Source organism: Medicago sativa, chromosome 4 (genome assembly GCF_051527215.1).
Source record: "Medicago sativa cultivar Bolivia chromosome 4, Bolivia_mono, whole genome shotgun sequence".
Lineage (NCBI taxonomy): Eukaryota > Viridiplantae > Streptophyta > Magnoliopsida > Fabales > Fabaceae > Medicago > Medicago sativa.
Genome location: NC_140752.1, coordinates 33,678,054 through 33,690,237, shown reverse-complemented (window position 1 = coordinate 33,690,237; position 12,184 = coordinate 33,678,054).

Sequence of the window (12,184 nt, the reverse complement as noted above, 5' to 3'; positions counted from 1 at the left end):
CCATGTTATGAAACATGGCATCTATTGATGAAGGAGAGAAAAGCTTATGAAATTCTTTCTATTGATGGAAAATGAAAATTACAATGTGAGAAAGTTAACCCACTTATGGGGAGGTTACACCTATATATACTAATAGGACTAGTGCTCCTTGTAACTAAACTATGTATCTCTAATAAAATCTAATGACTGAGTGAGCAATTCAAAAAATTAAGCGAGGATTTTTTATATGTTTCGTCTCTCTTTGATATTTGGAGCCATTGATGACTGTTTCGAGAGCTTCTGGGTTGTACAAGAGGAGTGGTTTTTAGAATCTGAGAAACCAAAATTAATCGAACTATAATTCCATAATTTGATACTAATTGTCAAAACATTACTGGTTTAAAGAAAATTGTCAAAACCTTATACAGTTTAGAAATTAAGGATAGGGATAAAACCGATTCTTATTAAGAACATAAAAAACTAGATTTTTAGGTTTTGTTATAAGAAATTCAATTAATTTCAAGAAAGATATAAGAAACAAGTATAGTTGTCACCATGCATTATGAATTGGAGAACTCAGAATTGTGAATGAGTAAGACCAGCAGCAATGGTTGTGTTGAATCTGACATTCAACAAGTGAAGAAGCTCCAATGGCATGTTGAATGGTGTTGAGAGATGACATGGAGGAGAGAAGTGTTGAACCCATTCAACATTGTTTAACTGCTGACACAGGGACACGCGGAATCAAGCTGTTGGCCAAGCATGGCGCATGTGCAACACGCGCGAGTGTGGTGCAGGAGAGGCAGAGAGAGAAGATTCTGTGTGAATATAAGTGCACGTGGCTGATTCTGATTGGTTGTCTGAATTTTTTATCATCTTAATAATTTCAACTCAATTATTTCACCCGAAATTAATTTTTTTGTTTTTTGTTTTTTTACCAAAATTCATATTTTTTTTTCTCTATAAAAAGAGACTTGGTTCATTTGATTTGGACACAGAAAAAAAAACAAGTTTTTCACTATCTTCATCTTATTATTATCTTTCTATTAGCAAACTAAGTGAAGTTTTAATCTTATTTTTAGTGAATTATTTTGTTTTTCCAAAAATACTAAAAAATAAATAGTTAATTGTATTATTTTAATTTAATTATAATCGATAATTATAATTTTATGTAATTATAAAACAAAAATTAAATAAGAATAATAAATAAATAAAAAGTGGTGGGGTAGAGTGTTGAATGAAAAAAATCATTGGAGAGGTAAAAGTTGAATGAGTGTTGAATTAAGGGCCCGTTTGTTACAGATTAAAATAAAAGTGATTTTGACATAAAATAATTTAGAGATTATATTTTAGAGATTGTGTGAAAAATCAGAATCTATTTTGCGTTTGTTTACCGTAATAAAAATCACTTTTTTTAAACAAATAATCTAGTTTGTTTGGATACAACTATACAAAAGGGATTTTTTGTTACAAAATTAGTTCAATCTTTTAAATCATATTTTCTTTCTCCTCTAAAAAAAATCTATTTTTTGAGAAGCTGTTCTCAATAGCTTCTCATTTGAAGCTGTTTTTAGATTATTTTTAGATTCTGATTTTTTTAAAAAACTGTAACAAACGGATGCAAAACTCTTAAAAGTGATTATTTTTTTAAAAAAAAGTGATTTTTTCCTTAAAAAAGCTATAACAAACGGGCTCTAAGAGAGAGAAGATGATGTGGAGTGTTGGGAATTGAAAAAGTGAGTGTTGAAGGGTGTTGAATGTGTTGAACCATTGTAAATGGTCTAAAGAGAAAGGGGGAGACGAAGAGTGTAGGTGTAGGTAAGGGAATAGTAACGTGCACTTTAAAGCCAAGAGCTCTTATCAACCGTCCATTTTGATCGTGTGGTTTATATTTATTCCTCTCATCTCTCATTTTAAAACTCCTCTCACTTGATACACCCTGTATGGGCTTATATATTATAGTGACTGATATAGAAGAAATAGAAACAACTAAAATGTGTTTGTCACTTTTCTTTTGGTTGATGGAATAGAACTGCATTTAGAAGGACAAAATCAATAAAAAAAAAAATAGTTGACTTTTAAATTATTCCTAATGAGACGTTTTATTATAGTTTCTGAATGTTCTTGTCAAAAAAAAATTATAGTTTCTGAATGTTTAGAAATTTAAAACATGTCCTCAAGTGTTTAATTCGTTAGTAATTTTATGGATTAAATTGATTAACAAAAAAACACATTTAAGAATTAAATTAACTAATTAAAGACACGTTTGAAGATTCAAATTTAACTGACAAAAGATACTTTTTTTTTTGTAATTTCAATATATTCACAGACTATATTAAATAATAGCGATCAGGGGCGGATCCACTTAGGAGATATGTGGAGCTATAGCTCCACATGTTTTTTCCTTTTTTTTTTCGTTATAATTGATAAAACATAAAAGAAATGACTTGGTAAATAACTCTCTCTTTTCTCCTTCCCTCTTAGTCCTGCAAAGTCATATGCAACTTTTAATGTGAAAGAATTATTGAGGATTACTGAATTTTATCCAAATGATTTTATAGATGTGTCGGAAGTGGCGTTACACACTCAACTTAAGAATTGTGTTACAAATGTTCTATCTGACCCAAAATTTGCCAAGCTGAAAGGGCTTTCAGATATTTGTGCAAAACTTTTGGAAACAAATAAGTGCAAACAATGAGGTATGTTGACTATTTGATCTGCGAGTTTTTGTGTTTCTTACACAATCTCGATGTGAATAATATTTGTCGATTAAAAAAAATTCATTTAGTTTGCATTATTATTTATTTGAAATTTTAGCTCCAGATAAACATAAAGTCTGGATCCGCCCCTGATAGCGATTCATACATTTATAGATCAAAATGATAATTAACATTTATATTTATATAGTTTATGGACCAATGAGTGATAACTCAGGAATAAAAGAATTTCAACATTGAGAGAAGAAGTAAATTGTAATAAACAATTGATTTCTTTTTCTGCAAAGTAAACTGTTATAACCATTTTGATCATAGTAAACTGCTAACTTTTTTTTTTTTTGAAGAAGCTAAATTAGCCCACCTAAATTGGTACTGGGAGAATCAAACCTGAGACCTCGAGGAGGAGCACACTCCCAGGTCCCAAGCCAATACCACTAGGCCAACCCAAGTGGGTTAGTAAACTGCAAACTAAATCTACTCTTCTATGTATATTTCCAAAAACATCCTTGTTGCAAGCTTTAAGAAAAAACTTTTAAGTTCTTGAGCTTTTTGTGAAGCTTATGCATAAGAGAAATAGAAACTAAGATGTTCCAACTAGAAGCTATCAAATCCTCACAATTGGGATTGGTGTTCCAAGTTTTAAAGAACTTAAACCTTGGGACAATATTAATAGGAGGAACTTTGTGCATGTGGAGCCAGCGGCGTTGCCAGGACCCTAGGTCAGGGGGTTCAAACTTTTAAATTTTGGCGCAAGCGCGCACACACACAGATATATATATATATATATATATATATATATATATATATATATATATATATATATATATATATATATGATTGTCCTCTATATGTGGTTTCAATGAATCTAAAAATATTTTTTTTAACTTATAATAGAGACAAGATGAAATATAATTTAAATATACTACCTCCGTCCTTAATTATAAGACCCTTTTGAGAATTTTTTTTGTCCCTTTTTATAAGACCCTTTTGCTATTTCCAACTACATTAATTATTTCTTTACATACATGCCCCTATTTATTATACATCTTTTTCTTCAATCAACAATAAATAACATGTTGAAAACATAAAATTAGGGATAAAATTGTAAAAACAATAGTAATTACAAACATATTTAATACAAATATCCACTATCTTAATTCCCGTTATTTTTTCAAAAGGGCCCTATAATTAGGGACGGAGGTAGTATTAATTATAATTTATTTATCTTAGAGTATTTATTATAACTTGTGAAAATCATGTTAACTATATACTCCCTCCGTCCCAAATTGTAAGCAAAAAAAGTAAAATCACATTTATTAAGAAAATTAAAACATAAGAATTTGGAATATAGTTTTTTGTGTTTTCTTTAGAATAAGATTTATAGGAATGTGTAAAATAATTTTCATTGGCTATTGGTTATAGAGAAAATGAAAGAGAGAAAAAATGGAATGTAATTTGCATTTAATTTCATGAGAATAAACAAAAGTTTTTCTTGGAAAAAATGGTTTTTAAAAAAAAACAAGATTAAATAGAATAAAAGTCTGTCTTTCTTGCTTATATTTTGAGACAAAGAAAGTGAGTCCTTTTGTTACATTTTGAGACGGAGGGAGTATATGTTTCCCGCCATATCCATTTTAGTTGAATGTTTTGTACTATTACTTTGTAGTTTGTACTATTTAATTCACGCTGGCTTTAAATTTAAATTCTTCTAGAGAATAGTGGACGTGCATTAAATTTGGAGATAGTGGGATTTGGAATTAAATTTGGAGATAGTGGGATTTGGAAAGAGAAGATAGTGCATGTTGTTTAATTATGGAGAGCTAATTGGTTCATAGGAGGTGCAAGTATTAAACTTCAAGGGATTCAACATATGAATAGTATAGAAAAATCTGTAGAGATTATAGAATTGAGGGGGTTCAGTTGAATCCCTGAGTTGTATGTGGCTCCGCCCATGTGTGGAGCATCAAGAGAAAATGATGAGAACATGATCTAGTCAAAGTGTTATGTCTAATAGAGTGCCAAAAGTCAAACCAATTTTCATTTCAAAGAGCTCTATCCAACCTCTAAGCAATGAAAGCACCACCAATTCTAAAGACTATTCTAAGTGCAATTTCACCCCTTTGGTATCATTATGAAACAGCGAATTAGCATTGATCCAGGTATAAAAATCAACACAAGCAACTTGAGTAGGGATCTGCCTCCAATTTTCTCAATAATAATAAAAAATTACTCCCTCCGTCTAACAATAATTGTCTCTTCAGCTTTTTTTTCTCAAAATAATTGTCACTTTAGAATACTAATGCAACATTTATTATTATTTTCCCTTATTTATTGAATTTCAACCAACTTAATTACTCCACTAACAACAATTAATAAGAGTGTTTTAGTAAATGATACTAATTTTACCATTGAAATCAACACAATTAATCATTTTCTTAATAATCGTGCACAAACCTTAAACGACTATTATTTAGAGACGGAGGGAGTACCAAGTACACTCAATGTTCTTTTGTGTCCATTCAAATGAATTTTCATTAGTATTTTTTCCTTGAATTTGACATTTCATATACAATACTTCAATACAAAAAATAAGTATTGGCAACCCTCGTAATATGAGGCTCTTGAGAGTTGCACATCTCGGCCATGCTCGAGACCATTACTCACACTAACAAAGGTACCTATAAGTTATTCATGAACGAGATACTCGCATCAATAATGAGAGTTCAACTCACGCTCTTGCAAGATTTGAGACACCTCCTTACGATCAGTATCATAAGAATGACCATGTTTCAAATAAGTTTCAAGAATAATGCAACATATTTCAAGTTTTATTAGGGAATAACCTAAGTCTTTTAATTCATTTTGGATATCCATATGTAGGTCGCCTATCAGGCTTTTTGCTAGGTTTTGTCAGCCTAGACAAAAAATTGGGTATGTATTTTTGAAAAGAAAAAAAATGAAAAATAGGTATGTTCGTTACATACTGAAAAATTATGCTGAAAAAATTATGTGGTCACACGCAAATAAACTTGCCTATAAGTGAGGCAACAAGCAAATAAACTTTATACCACTTGACAAAAATACTAAGTTTTTTTTTTTTTTTTGAACAATACTAAGTTAATGATTAAGAGCTAAAACTACAGTGCCATGATCATCAATATCCCTTCAAAAAAGATCATCATCAATATTTATAAGAATTAACAAAAAACAAAAAAAAAAGCTTATATTTGGGGGTTACGAGGTCTTCAATAATAGAGAAATACTTATTTCATCATAAACACAAATATAATATAATTAGACACACATCAAAAAATTAAAGGAAAAATTAATTGAATGATGTAACTAAATTATTTTACATTTATTTTTCTTTATTCATTTTCTTCTGAAATTTTTCTGAGATTCTTGTTATTGAAGGTTGATGGAGATGATATGAAGATGAAAAAAACGAGAAGAAGATGAAGAAAACCTAACGTTTTTTAATCAAAACTAACGGAAAGGACCAAAATGTATAACAGAGAGAAGTTAAGGGACCAAAATAAATCGAATTTTAATTAAGGGACCAAAGCGATACTACCTAAATAGTTAAGAGACCAAAAATACAATTTAGCCAATTATTATCTATAATTCACATAGGCACATTCAAAATGAGATTTTAATTTCACCAACAAGTGTACTGAATGCACAGAGAATCATGCGCGTTCCTATGTTCAAAATACCCAACAAGAAAGAGAATGTTAAAAAAAATTAGGTCAAATACTATCCGCGGTTTATTAAGTTAGATGTTTATAACAAATTAGTCCTTTAAGGTTTTTTTTATTACAAATTAATCATTTAATTCATAAAATATATGCACAATTATCCTACTTTCATCAAACTCAATTAAAAAGTATTTATATGGACATTCAATATTGAACTGATATGTCTAAATTTACCGTTCTTAAAACTATGGTTCATAGGTGTATTAATCAATTTTGATTTGAAAGAAAATTGATCGATTACTTGATTTATAATGTTGTTGACGAAATATTAAGCTTTTGAATTAAAAAACAAGAAGAAGAAAATGTGTGTAAGTAATTATGTTTGACGTCATAATCACTTTTGGACCCAGCACTTCAATGTTAAATAGTCCATAAACATTTTTTAACGAAGTTAGCTAAAAAATAGATAAGAGTGTAAATATTATATAACTAACTTATTATAAACATCTAACTTAAAGACCGCATGAGATATAGCGAAAAAGGTACCAATGTTGCTTCATGCCATTGAAATGTTATCATTAAATAGAGTGAAAGATAGTTAAATTGATTTATATTTAAATCCTTAAATATAAGCAATTTTTTAACTTATATTCAAGTCCAAAAGAAGTATATGATTTAATGTGAAAGTTTTTTTTTTTTTGCTTCTTTTTCACTCTTCTCTCGTCTTCTGAAATTTGAATTCTCAACATGAAGGAAACATGTGGTTAAACAATTAATTATGTGTTGTCTCAATTTATAATTAATTCTAACATAAGAAACCCATGCCTAATAGGGAGAGAGGAAGGGAAAGTTAAGGTTACCTATCAGAGCAACAAAGAAGTCCCCAAGGCTGCAGAAGGACAAGACAAACATATGCAAAAAGTAACAAAATGGTGTGTGTTATGGAAATAGTTAAAAAAATAAAATGAATATAGAGGTCTACAAGGGAATGATGAAAAAGTATAGTTGAAAGGAATAAGAGGTGGGTGGTAAAAGCAAAGACTTGATGGGGTTTGGGGTCCATCCACAGTCCCACTTACATTCTTTTTGCAGAGAATATTATGCATTTCAAACCTAAAAATATTTATTAGTCTTTGACTTAAAATAGTTGTTTTATCTCTTCACTTTCTCACATTTTGTCTGTTTTGATTTGAGTTTGCATTATAGTTTTTAATAATAGTATTTTTTTTTTTGGTTGTAATGAAAGTGGAGAACAGAATTATGAGGGATTGAAGAGGAGTGAAGTAAGAGCATGTGACACTTTTCCCCTAAGTCAAGATTTTATCAAATCACTTAATTTAACTTAAGTTTATAATTTGCTTATATACCCCTTCGGGAAAGTGTGTTCCACTCTTCAATTTCAATCATGCATAACTATATGATCATATCACTAATTACATGAAATTTTCAATTTCTCTAATAATTTTACTATAAAGTCTACGATAAAATTATGGCAGTCATATTCTATAACATAAAATTAAATGATCCACATATTATTAGTGTTAAATGGATTAGTGGACTTGAGAACATTTTCTTTAATATTTCAGGCATTAAAAATGGTAAGATCTTTTAAAGGGACTAAAATTGAAGAGTGAAAAAAATGTTACTGGGTTGTTACTGAGAGTATAAATATAATCAAGTCAGTTATTTAAAAAAGATAGTTCTTGTTATATAGAGTGAAAGGTCTATTATTATGACTAATTATAGTAAACTATATCGTTTATCAGTAAATTATTATGAGATAAACAATATAGTTTACTATAACTAGTTCTCAGTAATGAGATAAAGTAATGAGATAAACGATAGTTTACTATAACTAGTTCTCCTAATTATTATGACTAGTTATAGTAAACTATATCGTTTATCTCATATAGTAATCAGTAAATTCAACCACTAGTGTTTGAAAAAGTTTTATAAATTTTAGATGTTTGCACAACAGGAGAGCTGTGTAACCCTCCCAAGTCCCAAGCAACAGCCTTTTTTTAGCATGGACTTTATTTTGGAATATAGGTTTCCTCAACAATTAGGATGGACTTGTGAAGGGTTCTAGTCTTTTTACCTCAGAATGTCAAATATTTGATTTAATCTATGTATGGATAGTAGTACTTAGTATCTATCATTTAAAATTTTGCATAAATTAACAAGGATATTTAGTTCTTATAAGGATATTTTTATATAAAACAAATTAATAGATCTAGTAATTTTTCTTCTTAACTCTTCGGATTTTAAAGGAAATGGTTCTGATATTCCAATATTAAGGAGGTAATTAAAAATAAGCTAATAATTGTTGCACTCAACAATTGAACTCTGATTCTTTTGAATAATCTATCCTTAAACAATTTGTCCCCGTGAGCTTAACTCAGTTGGTAAGGACAATGCATAAAGGTCTGAGGTTCAAACTTCGAACACCACCAAAAAAAAAAAATCTATTCTTAAACGAAGATTTAGCATTTTAAAAAGCGACATACACTTATAAAAATTGATTTTAAATCCGGTTTTATATTAATGGCAAAGGTAGTATGTTATTATTATTTCTCATAATTTCTTTTGGTAACAATCATTTCTCATAAATAAAACCAATGTGAATTTATTATTTATACTTAAAAGAGAAGTAAATTTAAATTAGCCAAAAATTTTGAACCAAAGGCTTTGATACAGCCATGCCTATGAGCTTCCTTTGCCACCACCAACTCACCTCGAAATAATATAAAAAAACTAAAACAAGAGAAACAAAAAGAAGGGTCGCATTTTTTGTTTGGTGATGGTCATAGTTTGAACCCCCGACCTTGCATATTTTATGCATTGTCCATACTAAGCTAAGCTCACGAGGACAAAGAAGGGTCACATTGAAAAGGATGGAAGCAACATCCTGCTTAACTAATTATCACGAATTCTCAAAAAGGAAAGGGAAAAAAAATCATTTCACTTGCTAATCAGCGACAAATTTATAGTATATCATGTAAAAATAAACTTTTCTTCCTTCATTCAAAAAAAAAAAAAAATTCTTCATAAATTACAAAAAATATTTATGAATATGCATTGTCACATTTTTATGCCAACATCCGATGAAAAATTATTATTTAATCACATCACACCACTTTTGTTATGATATTTTAAAATTGATGGTGTGGCATGAAGAAATTGTGGACTCATATTATTTTAAAATTGATGGTGTGGCATATGGTGTGGCATGAAGAAATTGTGGACTCATATTATATTATTTTTTATTTTTTTTGGTAGTGGTCGGGGTTTGAACCCCGGACCTTACATATTTTATGCATTGTCCCAACCAACTGAGCTAAGCTCACGAGAACATTGTGGACTCATATTGAATGTAAGAGTAGAATTATTTTACCCTGATCTTTAAAAATAAAACAAAAATTATTTTACCTTGACAATGTATGTACGTTAAACTCTTAGAAAAAATGTTAGCTCTATCGGTTTCATTTTAAATGACCTAATTTAAAAGTGTGTACTATTCATATAATATACTTTGACCATAATTTTTACTAATATAAAAGGTTAAATTATAGCATATAAGATGTTGTTGGATTTGTCTCGAAGAAATGTTTTTAAAATATCAAATTTTTATTATTGTTTTTAATAGATTATTAAAGATATTAAAGATTAAAATTATGTATTGACATACGTAACATAGTCAATTATGTCATATAATTTATGACGGGGAGAATACTAAAAAAATGGATAATTATGAGAGGTAAATACTTATAGATCCATGTGATCAAAGACTCAGGAATTTGAAACCTTTAAGCTTTGTTTGTTGGTGATCCTTTATGAGATCTTAAGAGAATTTAATTAAAAGCAAGGTAATCAAGAGAATTTAAGATTACAGGGACCCAAAAATAATCATTACATGTCATGTTTTATCATATTCATATGGTGCTGCTTGAAGAAAAGATACTTTAACACAAGATATGATATGTCAACAAAACACACAAGACATGAAATGAGAGAGCACCGTTAGTTCTTTGCTAGAATAGGAAGAGTTAGACAATCAAATAATTTAGACCTTCTAAAGTAATAGGACATAGAATAATTGTAAAGGAATCTAAGAGTTTGTGTGGAATTTGAAAATTGCCAACTCTCAATGAAGTTAAAAAAAATGTCATCTTTTCAAGTTTCCTTATATTTGATATATTTGGTCAATAATGTCTAAGCTAACGACCCATAAATTGGTTTCAATTTTTATTATAACACAATGACAAAATTGAATAGCACTAACATGGAACTAAATTACATCTCTAATACAAACAAACATCTATGTTTTTCACTACAATCACCTTTGATATGATATGAAATTAATTCTGATATGATGCATAAAGCATAATTTTAATCAATGACATAAACATATATATATATATATATATATATATATATATATATATATATATATATATATATATATATATATATATATATATATATGAGCGCTACCACATTATCTAATATATATTCTCATGATAAAGTTCATCAATTAGAACCAAAAGTTTAGTTATCTTTTTCTATGCTTGATTTAAATCATGTTTGTTTCTTCCTTGAAGATGTACCAAGAGGCAGCCATGCAATACTGCAATATAAAGCAAAAGACAAAAAAAGTTGTAAAAATCCATCAAGGAATCCAACCTCTTAAGCAAAACTCAACAAATGAAATCATTTGGTTTTAGAAGATGGAGTACACTTTATGCACACTCTTAATTGGATACTCGTCTAAAATCATAGTCTACATTTTAATCATAAGTTTCCTATTTTTCTTCTTTTCTCCTTTTTCCTACTTTTTATAAGTTTTCAAAGATTATAATTACCATTCTTGGTCATTTCTAGTGATATTGGAGGCCAACCAACATACTCGTGGCAATATGAATCATAACCCTTTGTTGCTTTCTTCTCATTTTCCATCACCGTTATTGCTTTTTGTGAATTGGTTTTGACTTTTGACATTTCTGTCTCATCCATTAGACAGGTTCATTAACAAAATAAGTTCTGTATAAATCTAGTAACATTTTCCAGATTTTATTTGTTAGTTTCAAATTTTTATTTATCATTTTGAGGAATTAGTGATTATTTATTTTTAATGCATTGTGAAATTTCATCTTATCTATAGCCTATAGGAAGCAACCTCGTCATATTTTTCATGTATTATATCTATTGAATTGCAAGTTAAAACATGGCTTAACTCTAATTGATTATTATTATTTTATTAAATGTTTGCTTATATGTATAATTGTAATATATTTTATCCTTTTTTTAAAATGGTCAATATTAATAGTTAGTTGTAATCTAATTTATCCCTTCTGACCAATGTTTTATAAATAATATCAAACTGCAATATATGTTCAAACTCAAACCAGGAGGAAACCTCAATCAAACTGCTCATTATGCTGAACTCAGGACTAATCTGTCAAATTCATTTCAATTTTAAAACATTGTTTCTAAGGTCAAATCACATTATGCCAAACTTGTAATATAAACAGCACAATTTTCCCAATTACATCCAGACAATTTGCTAATTTGTACTAATGCAGAATTTCCAGTTCTAGGGCATTTTCTACAATCATTGTACAGATTCTCCCCACCTCTTATCATCTTTATTACCTATTTTTGAAGGAATCTTTATTACCTATTGAATTTCCAAAAATTGAAATGTATAAAACAAGTAGACAGGAAAGCTCTTAGAATTTTCTGATACCCTAGTTTTGTGACATTATAATGTCATAGGGAATACATGCTTTA